Source organism: Sinocyclocheilus grahami, unplaced genomic scaffold (assembly GCF_001515645.1).
Source record: "Sinocyclocheilus grahami isolate Dianchi unplaced genomic scaffold, SAMN03320097.WGS_v1.1 scaffold27.1, whole genome shotgun sequence".
NCBI classification, from domain to species: domain Eukaryota; kingdom Metazoa; phylum Chordata; class Actinopteri; order Cypriniformes; family Cyprinidae; genus Sinocyclocheilus; species Sinocyclocheilus grahami.
The window spans coordinates 3,771,878-3,781,965 of NW_015505206.1; the positions used below are offsets into that span (position 1 = coordinate 3,771,878).

General features: G+C 36.1%; 1 long non-coding RNA gene across 1 annotated transcript in view; it reads left to right on the forward strand.

Annotated features, from left to right (window-relative positions):
- Window positions 1-9,266, forward strand: part of LOC107568693 (uncharacterized) — a 36,258-nt gene extending 26,992 nt beyond the window's left edge. Inside the window, exons 2-3 of the long non-coding RNA XR_001606799.1 lie at window positions 4,043-4,124; window positions 9,065-9,266. This is a non-coding gene — a long non-coding RNA (uncharacterized lncRNA). The remainder of the gene's footprint in view (window positions 1-4,042; window positions 4,125-9,064) is intronic.
- Window positions 9,267-10,088: the final 822 nt, after the last annotated feature.

Genomic DNA, 10,088 nt, shown 5'->3' on the forward strand with positions numbered 1-10,088 from the left:
CATCACTGCCTGTTTAGCTCCGCCCACTGATTCTACATCACTGCCTGTTTAGTTCTGCCCACTGATTCTGCATCACTGACTGTTTAGCTCCGCCCACTGATTCTGCATCACTGCCTGTTTAGCTCTGCCCACTGATTCTGCATCATTGCCTGTTTAGCTCCGCCCACTGATTCTACATCACTGCCTGTTTAGCTCCGCCCACTGATCTGCATCACTGCCTGTTAGCTCCACCCACCGAGTCACGCACATAGTAGGTAAATGACAACAGGCAAAGCAGGTCTACAGAAAGCAAATGCTAAAGATGCTCTGAAGACAAGACGCTGTTCAGTGCCAAGCTGTGAAAAAACAGTCTTTGCATTGTTTTCCTTCTGATTCCAACATTAGGAAAGAGTGGATAAAGAGATCGTTTCATGTGAACGGAGTATTTATGCGTTTTTGACCTAAATCACAGCAGCGTCGATCTGTGAAGGCTGTAGGCTGTCAAACATACACAACTGTTAGCCAATCACAGCAGTGGACGTTTACTTCAGAGTCGACAATCCACCACACCTATTCAAACAGAGAAAATAGCCTATTACTTCTAAATTTTTATGTTTTTTGATGTAAAAATCTTCCTCGGAGGACAGTACAAAATAATAAAAAAGGCAGTTCATAACCCCTTTAAATATTTAAAACATCAAAATATAAGATAAATAATTGTATTATTTGTTGTTTATTTATTTTTGTTTTTAATGTATTTTAATAATAGAAATACATTTAATATAAATTTAATTGCATTTAATTAAATATATTTTCAATCATGTTTTTCTCCAAAAAGAATTGATTGATTGATTTATTCATTTATTCATTCATTCTAATTTATTTGTTTTTATTTAATATGCATTTATTCATTCATTTGATATTTTAGTTTTTTAAATAAAGTCAGTATGTGAGATGCTTTAAAGGGGTCATATGATGTTGCTAAAAAGAACATTATTTGGTGTAATTAAATGTTTATGCGGTTTAAGGTTAAAAAAACACATTATTTTCCACATACTGTACATTATTGTTTCTCCTCTATGCCCCGCCTTTCTGAAACGCGTCGATTTTTACAAAGTTCATCGGTCTGAAAAGCGAGGTGTGCTCTGATTGGCCAGCTATCCAGTGCGTTGTGATTGGCCGAACTCCTCAAGTGTGTGACGGAAATGTTACACCCCTCACCATACTGTGATGCCAGCGACAACCACATGTGACGACCCCGGGCTGGACTCCGCTTTGTCCACGGTGAAAGCCGATCCGGCGATCCACAGCACGAACTTGAAGTATTTCCTCTGCGACCAGCACGGATCAGCTCCAGGCATGACAAAGCAGATATCGTCCTCTTTTGGAAGACCAAACAAAGTAGTTTCGCTTTCACAACGAATCACACAGCGCCTTCACGACATGGCGGCGGCGGCAACAACAATACTACAGTGAGAATAAAAGCCTTTTTTTGCGTGAAGAATTTGGGAAGAGTTGCATAACACCGCCCAAATAGTGAGGTAGATATGTGGGGGTGTGTTAGAACGAGCCGTTTTAGGTAGGCGTGGTTGATTCTTAACTTCTATAAAGAATATCTCTTTGGATTTGAGACTTTAGTCTTTGCAACTTTACAGATCTTTATGCACCAAGAGCTTGTAACACTCCAAAGAGAAAGGAACAATTTAAATCGCATCATATGACCCCTTTAATTTACTTTGTTTATTTATTTAAATTGAAGTATTTATTCATTATGGCTGCATTTGTTGTGATGCCTTATGTAAAAAAAAAAGTGGAGTCTTATTAGGGATGTAACGATTACCGGTTTGACGATAAATCATGATAAAATTCCCCACGGTTAGTATTACCGTTTCATCTTTTAATTATCATTAAAACTGTATTAGATTACCGCGATTGGAACAACTTGTGATTAAATAAATACTGTCCAGCATTAAGCACAGTTTTAAGTAACAGCCTCACGTGCGCACAGCATTCAGAGTAGTTTCATTTTGAGTGAAAACAGGGCGGAAAAGCTGGGATGTTTTAAAAGAGTGCTAAGGGAATTATACAAATGAATATATTAATTATATGAATGTACCTCTGAAGGTTCTGACTGTCTTCAGAAATGATTCGATGGCATTTTATTTTCATCTTCGCTCCATGTAATACCTAATAAAGTAGTGTTTTAATCGCAATGCTGTTTTGTCCACGAAGGTTACGGGAAACAGCTCTAATTCAGCTTTTCCATAAGCGCCACCTGCTGTCAGCGAGTGGATTTACAGAGACTTATATTTACATTCAGCATGTGTGCAGTTTCTGTCTGGCCAAAAACAGACCGGATTTGCATGCCCTGCTGTTAGTTTTGACTGGTTGATGAAAAACAAGCTTATGTGGATTCTACACATTTAAACCATTCAGATAAGTTCTCTAGAATTATATATGGAGCAGATAAAATACATTATAATTATTTATTAATCAATTATCATTTTGACTTATACCTTTTCTTTATTTAAAGGCTGACATTGTCGTTTATTTATTTAGTAATTTGAATTGTGAATTTTATTTAATAATCATAGTCGTGTTGTTGCCCTTTAAAAAAAAAAAAAAAAAAAAAGATATTCAATAGAATGAAATCACAGGTGTTTCTGATCGGATGTTGGTCTGTTTTATAAGCAGTTTCTTCTCATTGCACAACTCCTCCTGCTCACATGAGAGGTCCTGTTTACTTAAACAACATCTATGATTAAAATCCTCTGATATTATTAAATTATTAATATTTAACCTGAGTGCAGGGAAGGTTATGAACTATGCGACCTGGTGCATCTTCTCTCTCTCTGTGTGTGTGTGTGTGTGTGTGTGTGTGATCTCCTCAAATAACCTGCAGACAGTGACCCAGCTTGACTTTCTGAAGTAGCTGGAAGCATTTCTGCAGTTCCGGATGAATTTGGGGCATCTTGTTGTCAAGTGTTGATTTCTGCATGATGTATTTTTAATCAGTTAGAGAAAGTGTGTTTGTGTGTGTGTTTTATAGTTATTTCAGACTAGTTTTGTTCATGATGATGGCTTCTGCACATGCCAAAATTTTCCTTGCAGTCATTTCTAATGTTATTAAATGCAGTCCTATTAGCAAGAGTGGTGAATATTAAATTGAAAATTGGCTGAAAATATACTCACTGTAAGCTGTTTGGACTCTCATTCTGACGGCACCCATTCACCGCAGAGGATCTACTGGTGAGCGAGTGATGCAATGCTACATTTCTCCAAATCTGATTAAGAAGCAAACTCATCTACATCTTGGATGGCCTGAGAGTGAGGACATTTTCAGCAAATTTTCTTTTTTTTCAGGTGAACTATTCCTTTAAACGTCTGTCAGATTGTGAAGTAGTGTTGGATCGGTGCTCTTCGTCCTCTTCTCAGTTTGTTTTATGCGTTCAGGAGTGCAGTGACAGCTGCTCAAATAAGCGATGCTCAGATTAATGACTCACATTAAGGGGTTAAGAGCAGGAGACGTGCACGCCGACCTCACGCCAGCCTCCGTCACACAAAACATTAGTGCACAGAAGTGCATCGCGGTGACGCTTGGCCCACATAATGCAGGGATAAATTATATAACAAAATTAAATTTAAATAAAATGTATGATCATAAACACATGATCTTACACACAGGGTTTGTGTGTTTAGCATTGGTCGGGCATGAAAATAGCTTCAGTAGAGATGCATTTGAATGTTCATGGGACACTGAAGACTGGAGAAATGATGCTGAAAATTCATCTTTGCATAACAGGAATAAATTACATTTTAAAATATATTCACATAGAAAATGGATATTTTAAATTGTAAAAATATTTCACAATTTTACTGTTTTTACTGTATTTTTGCTCAACTAAATGCAGCCCTGGTGAGCAGAAGAGACTTTCAAAAGTTTTGAAAAACATTACTGACTTGAAACTTCTGAGAAGTAGTGCAAATAATTAGGTTTAAAGCACATGATTTATTCCTGTTGTGTGTGTGTGTGTGTGTGTGTGTGTGTGTGTGTTTGTTTCAGGATCAGGAACGGTGTGTGTGGAGACACGGAGACCTCCTCCTTCATAAAGCCGCTCAGTTCATGGATATTCCCCTCTGGACAGGTCAGTGAGGAGAGCAAACACACTCGTGCTGTATTTGCATGAACACTTCTGTTGCCGCTCAGTTTCCCGTCCGCCGAGGTGTTCTGTAAGACGGATCAGCTAATATCCCGTTCGGCCCTCCGGTGTGTTCAGGCTCTCGGGAAATTGTGCTGGATCCCTCCGAATGCTTTCTGTGAGTTTGAGTAATTGATGAATTGTAGTGAATATCTGGACAGGCTTCATTTTGTCCTTCTCGTCGCCTGCTTAATAACTGTAAATAGGCTAAAAATCTCCCTGATTTTCTTTGCTTAAATCAGAGTAACAAGGTTATTTTTAAATTAAGCACATTTATCAAACTACCAGGAGCTTGTTTGCAAACTTAAGTGGTTATTACTTGGCCTCAAAACCCAATTAAACTCACTTTTTACGCACACACTTTTTTAAGGGCGTTTGTTGTTGCTTTTATTTCTATAGTAGAATAAAGAAGCTTATTTTGTTTTTATTAATTGAGTTGATTGAGACAACTAGGAATGTCACCATATTTTAGTAGTTAATGAAATGTCACAGCTCTCTTTATTATCACAGCAAAACAAGGTTATTAACTAAAACTAAAACCATAAACTAATGTTTAATTACTTGAAATAAAATAGACATAATAAAATACACAAACATCTTTAAACTTATTTTGCTTCAGCTAGTTGCCAAGGCAACGCTTGTCATTTTTGATAAGTTGAAGTTAAAGTACTGCAACTAAATAAACTAAAACGTAATAAAATCTGCAGTATATAGACATAATAAATAATAAAAATGACAAAAACGCACCACAAAATTGCTAAAACTTTAACTAAATTTAAACTAAAACCAAAAAATAAAATAAAATAAATGTAAATCATGAATAAAGAAACTACAGTAGTATATCAGTGATACTAAAATAACACCAATGCATCTGAGCATACTTTATTAATATTACATTTATTATATACATTTATTGTATATAAATATCAACAAGGACATGCTAATGTTCTCAACTATTTGCTTAAGTAAGCAAGTATTATCTAAGTAAACTGTCAGTAATGAAATATGAAAATTTAACTAAAGTTAAAATGAAAACAAAATATGAAAATTAAATTTAATTCTGAATATTTACAAAGTAAAATTGTATAAATATTAACAAGGGTATACTAATATGCTCAATTAATTGCATGCGTTCCTGAATTAAGTATTGGTTCATTACTTATCCAAATAAATCGACAGCAATGAAATATGACAAACATGACAATTCAAAATAACAAACTATAAATTATAAAATTTATTTTGAATATGAATAATGCAAGTAAAGTCAGTCAGTAATGAAATGTCTTTAAACTGCAGTGTAAGTGCAGTAACGACACCAAATTGAGTTCATCACTGTATCGTTTTGTTTTTAATCTGTTTGGGATCAAAGTGGCAGTACATCTGACATCTCTAGTGCTAACTGCATTGCATTATTGCATAAAGAGAGATTCTAGCTACATAAGTTTGATTTCATGCATCGTTTATTATGAAACGTGTTAGAAGGCAGTTCATAATGTAGTGAAAAAGCATGCCGCTTTCTCTGTTGCTGCAGGAGCACATTAAGTGCTTACAATAGGAGCGCATGCTTGCAGTGTGTTAGTTCTGTGTGTGTGTGTGTGTGTGTGTGTTTGTGTTTGTGTTTGTCGAGGCTGATGGTGTTGAATATCTGTCAGCAGGCAGCAGAGCTTGATTTATATCCCTGTGTTGTATTGACTGCTGTGTTTATAAGGAAACTCCAGCGTTTATTCATTACACTGAAGCAGCCTACACACACACACACACACACACACATACTGAGGAAACCTAGAGTTTATACAGCAGAGATGATTCGCCTAAAGAATCAGCTTTGTCTCAGATGTTTCTCCTCAATCATTTTATTTATTTATTAAAAGCATATGCTTTTTACAACAATTTTTTTTCGTTCACTTGTACACTTCATTAATTTGTTCGTTTAATAAAAGCAAATGCTTACAATTATTTTGTTCACTTATAGAAGTACACTTATTTATTTTCTTTTATGTATTTACTTATTATAAGCACTTGGGCGGTCAAATTTTTTTTCGAATATTCGTCAAATTTAAAATAAAAATCCATATTTGAATGCAAAAACGTTGCATTCTAATTTTAGGTGTGCATTAAGGAGGCAACTTTATCAGTGGAGCACTGATCGTTGCATTTGAATGTTTTTGTTAGCCTATCCTGTTGAAGCCACTAGATGCGGCGCTGCTGCGTTGTTAATTAAAAATATTTCGGGAAAAGAGAACATCAATGCGGACATCTTGTTTACGACAAAACTGAAACCAAGCTGTTTACACAGAATGCATGTTTCGCGCATTTTCTAGAATCTAGAGGGACATCTATCACTGTTGCACTCGCGTCTCACACAAAAGAGAGCATGTTTAGAAAGCCATGTAAAATGAATGCAAGTTCAACTTTGAAAAAACATTTCGAGACTTTATGGCGGGGGTTTTTTCCCCATCCCACTGCAACTCGTGTTTTTAAATAAAAAATGTACTCTGTGTGATTGGCTTTCGGCCCTTTGTATTAAAGGTGACATATTATGCCCCTTTTTAGAATACGTAATATAAGTCTCTGGTGTCCCCAGAATGTGTCTGTGACGTTTCAGCTCAAAATACACAGCAGATCATTTATTATATAATTTTGAAAATGCCTATTTTGAGTGGAAGCAGAAACAAGCTGTTTTTCGGGTCTGTGTCTTCAAATGCAAATTAGCTGCTGCTCCCCGCCCCCTTTTGCAGAATAGAGCTGCGCCTTTACAGTTCGTATCTGCTAAAAACATCTGTTTTTGTTCTGATTATTTCGTTCACTTGTACACTTCATTAATTTGTTCGTTTAATAAAAGCAAATGCTTACAATTATTTTGTTCACTTATAGAAGTACACTTATTTATTTTCTTTTATGTATTTACTTATTATAAGCACTTGGGCGGTCAAATTTTTTTTCGAATATTCGTCAAATTTAAAATAAAAATCCATATTTGAATGCAAAAACGTTGCATTCTAATTTTAGGTGTGCATTAAGGAGGCAACTTTATCAGTGGAGCACTGATCGTTGCATTTGAATGTTTTTGTTAGCCTATCCTGTTGAAGCCACTAGATGCGGCGCTGCTGCGTTGTTAATTAAAAATATTTAGGGAAAAGAGAACATCAATGCGGACATCTTGTTTACGACAAAACTGAAACCAAGCTGTTTACACAGAATGCATGTTTCGCGCATTTTCTAGAATCTAGAGGGACATCTATCACTGTTGCACTCGCGTCTCACACAAAAGAGAGCATGTTTAGAAAGCCATGTAAAATGAATGCAAGTTCAACTTTGAAAAAACATTTCGAGACTTTATGGCGGGGGTTTTTTCCCCATCCCACTGCAACTCGTGTTTTTAAATAAAAAATGTACTCTGTGTGATTGGCTTTCGGCCCTTTGTATTAAAGGTGACATATTATGCCCCTTTTTAGAATACGTAATATAAGTCTCTGGTGTCCCCAGAATGTGTCTGTGACGTTTCAGCTCAAAATACACAGCAGATCATTTATTATATAATTTTGAAAATGCCTATTTTGAGTGGAAGCAGAAACAAGCTGTTTTTCGGGTCTGTGTCTTCAAATGCAAATTAGCTGCTGCTCCCCGCCCCCTTTTGCAGAATAGAGCTGCGCCTTTACAGTTCGTATCTGCTAAAAACATCTGTTTTTGTTCTGATTATCATGTTTATCTCGCTGAAATCATGCGTTTTAAACCATATGAGTTTAAACTTCAGATATAAGGTTTTCTGAGCGCACACATCCGAAGCACACGCACAGAAAGCGGCTGTCACAGCATGTGAGTACTAAACTAAGTTCTCATTCACACACAAGTTTACGTTAAAAACACGAGTTACAAAAACAGTCGGTTGTGTCTGTGAAGGTAAACAGCTGGAAAATAAATTGCATGTTTATTTTAGATCTGTGTGGCAGCAGCAATGTACAGTAGCCTAAATAAATCCACTGCTCTCTTGTCTCCTCTGAGGCTGGGACTCTAAATAGTGTTCTGTGCTTGTCTGTGCAGCTAAAGACAGATCAGTTAGCATGTTTTGCTCAAATTTTCGCCATGTAATTAGAGCTGGTACACCGTTGTATGCACTTTTTTCCACAGATAGTCATGTTATCTTATGCTTTGAATAAACATGCATTAGTAATATTTTGCTTGATGCGCCCTCTTGTGGCCTCAGGAGAGAAGCCAAAAGCTTTTCTTCACCCTGACTGAAATTATGCATTTTAAATTTGAATATAATTCGACTTTTGATAATATATTAGTACAAAATTCGAATTTAGTTTTTTAGCCATTTTGACAGCCCCAATAAGCACATCCTGAAAGTTAATTTTGTCTACTTATAGAAGTGCAATGGTAATTTTTTTTATTTATTTATTATGCTTAGTAAATTTTGTTCACTTGTAGAAGTAGACCAGCATATTTACACTAGCGCCATATGGATTTAAAGTTTGTAATAGTTTTGGCAAATGTGGTCTGTGTTTTCAGCTCTGATTTAAATTCTCCATATTTACTCCTAAATCAGCACAGAAACCATGATAAACTCCACTGATTTGGTCTGGAGCTGTTCACGCCCCAAGAGTCCAGCGTTGTGTCATACTGTTGTTAGTCTTTAACTTCTCTGTGTGTGTGTGTGTGTGTGTGTGTGTGTCTGTGTGTGCGTGCATGTGTGTTTGTTTGTGTGTGTGTGTGTCTGTGATTTTGTGTGGAACAGGAGTGGACGGAGAGCTGTGCTGATGGAGGGGTTTTTCTGTAGAGCCCATTAGAGGGCCCCATAAATCTGCTCTCGCAGCCACTGCAGCACTGAGACTGAGAGAGGCTTTCTCATTCAGCTGAAAGCTTTCTCTCTGTTTTTCATTTAGAGGAGGCTTAGAGATGGAGGGAAACCCCGGATGGTGTTTCTCACGTACACACGGGTGAATCTCTCCTCTGAGTCAGTCACACATCGCCGCTGGCTGATGAGTTCATTCAGCTGTTTGACGTTTTCTTCTGTCCTGATGTGCACTTGTAACGTTTCTTGTGCTAAAAAAGTCGTAATTTAGTTTCTAAAGATTCTTTCCCACCTTTAACTCCAATAAAAAATATATTGAAACAAGATACATTTACTCACAGCATGAGATATTACAACTTGTTTTCATAACCTTAATTGCATGTATATTTAATCTCACTGGACTGGTGAAATTTACTAAATAAAAGTTCATTGCACTTAAAAGAAACAGTCATGTGAACTCAATAATAGATTGATTAATATTTATTTATACTGCATGTTGTGTTACTTGAAAGTAATAACTGTCCACTCTTTGCAAGTTATATTAGCACTTGCATGTGTGCTATTGCTAGCTATTAATTTAATTGCAAATTAATGTATTCTTTCTAATTTTAATGGTTTTACTCAATTCAGTTTTATCTATGCAGTGTATTAGAGTCAAGGTTATAGTTAACTAAAAATAAAACCATGAAAAAAATACTTGAAATAAAATAAACGTTAACTGAAATAATATATATATATATATATATATATATATATATGTATTATGTAATATATATGTGTGTGTGTGTGTGTTTCTGTCATGACAACTCTCAGAGGCATTGGTGTGGTAATGTACATGACAATGTTAGTGTATTTGGTCTTGGCAGAATAGATCTGCTACGCACAACATGCAGTTTTTAAATGAAGGTTTTTATTATTAAGGGAAAACAAAATCCAAAACTACATGGCCCTGTGTGAAAAAGTGTTTGCCCCCTAAACCTAATAAATGGTTGGGCCACCCTTAGCAGCAATAACTGCAGTCAAGCGTTTGCGATAACTTGCGATGAGTGTTGCAGCGCTGTGGAGGAATTTTGGTCCACTCATCTATGCAGAATTGTTGTAATTCAGCCACATTG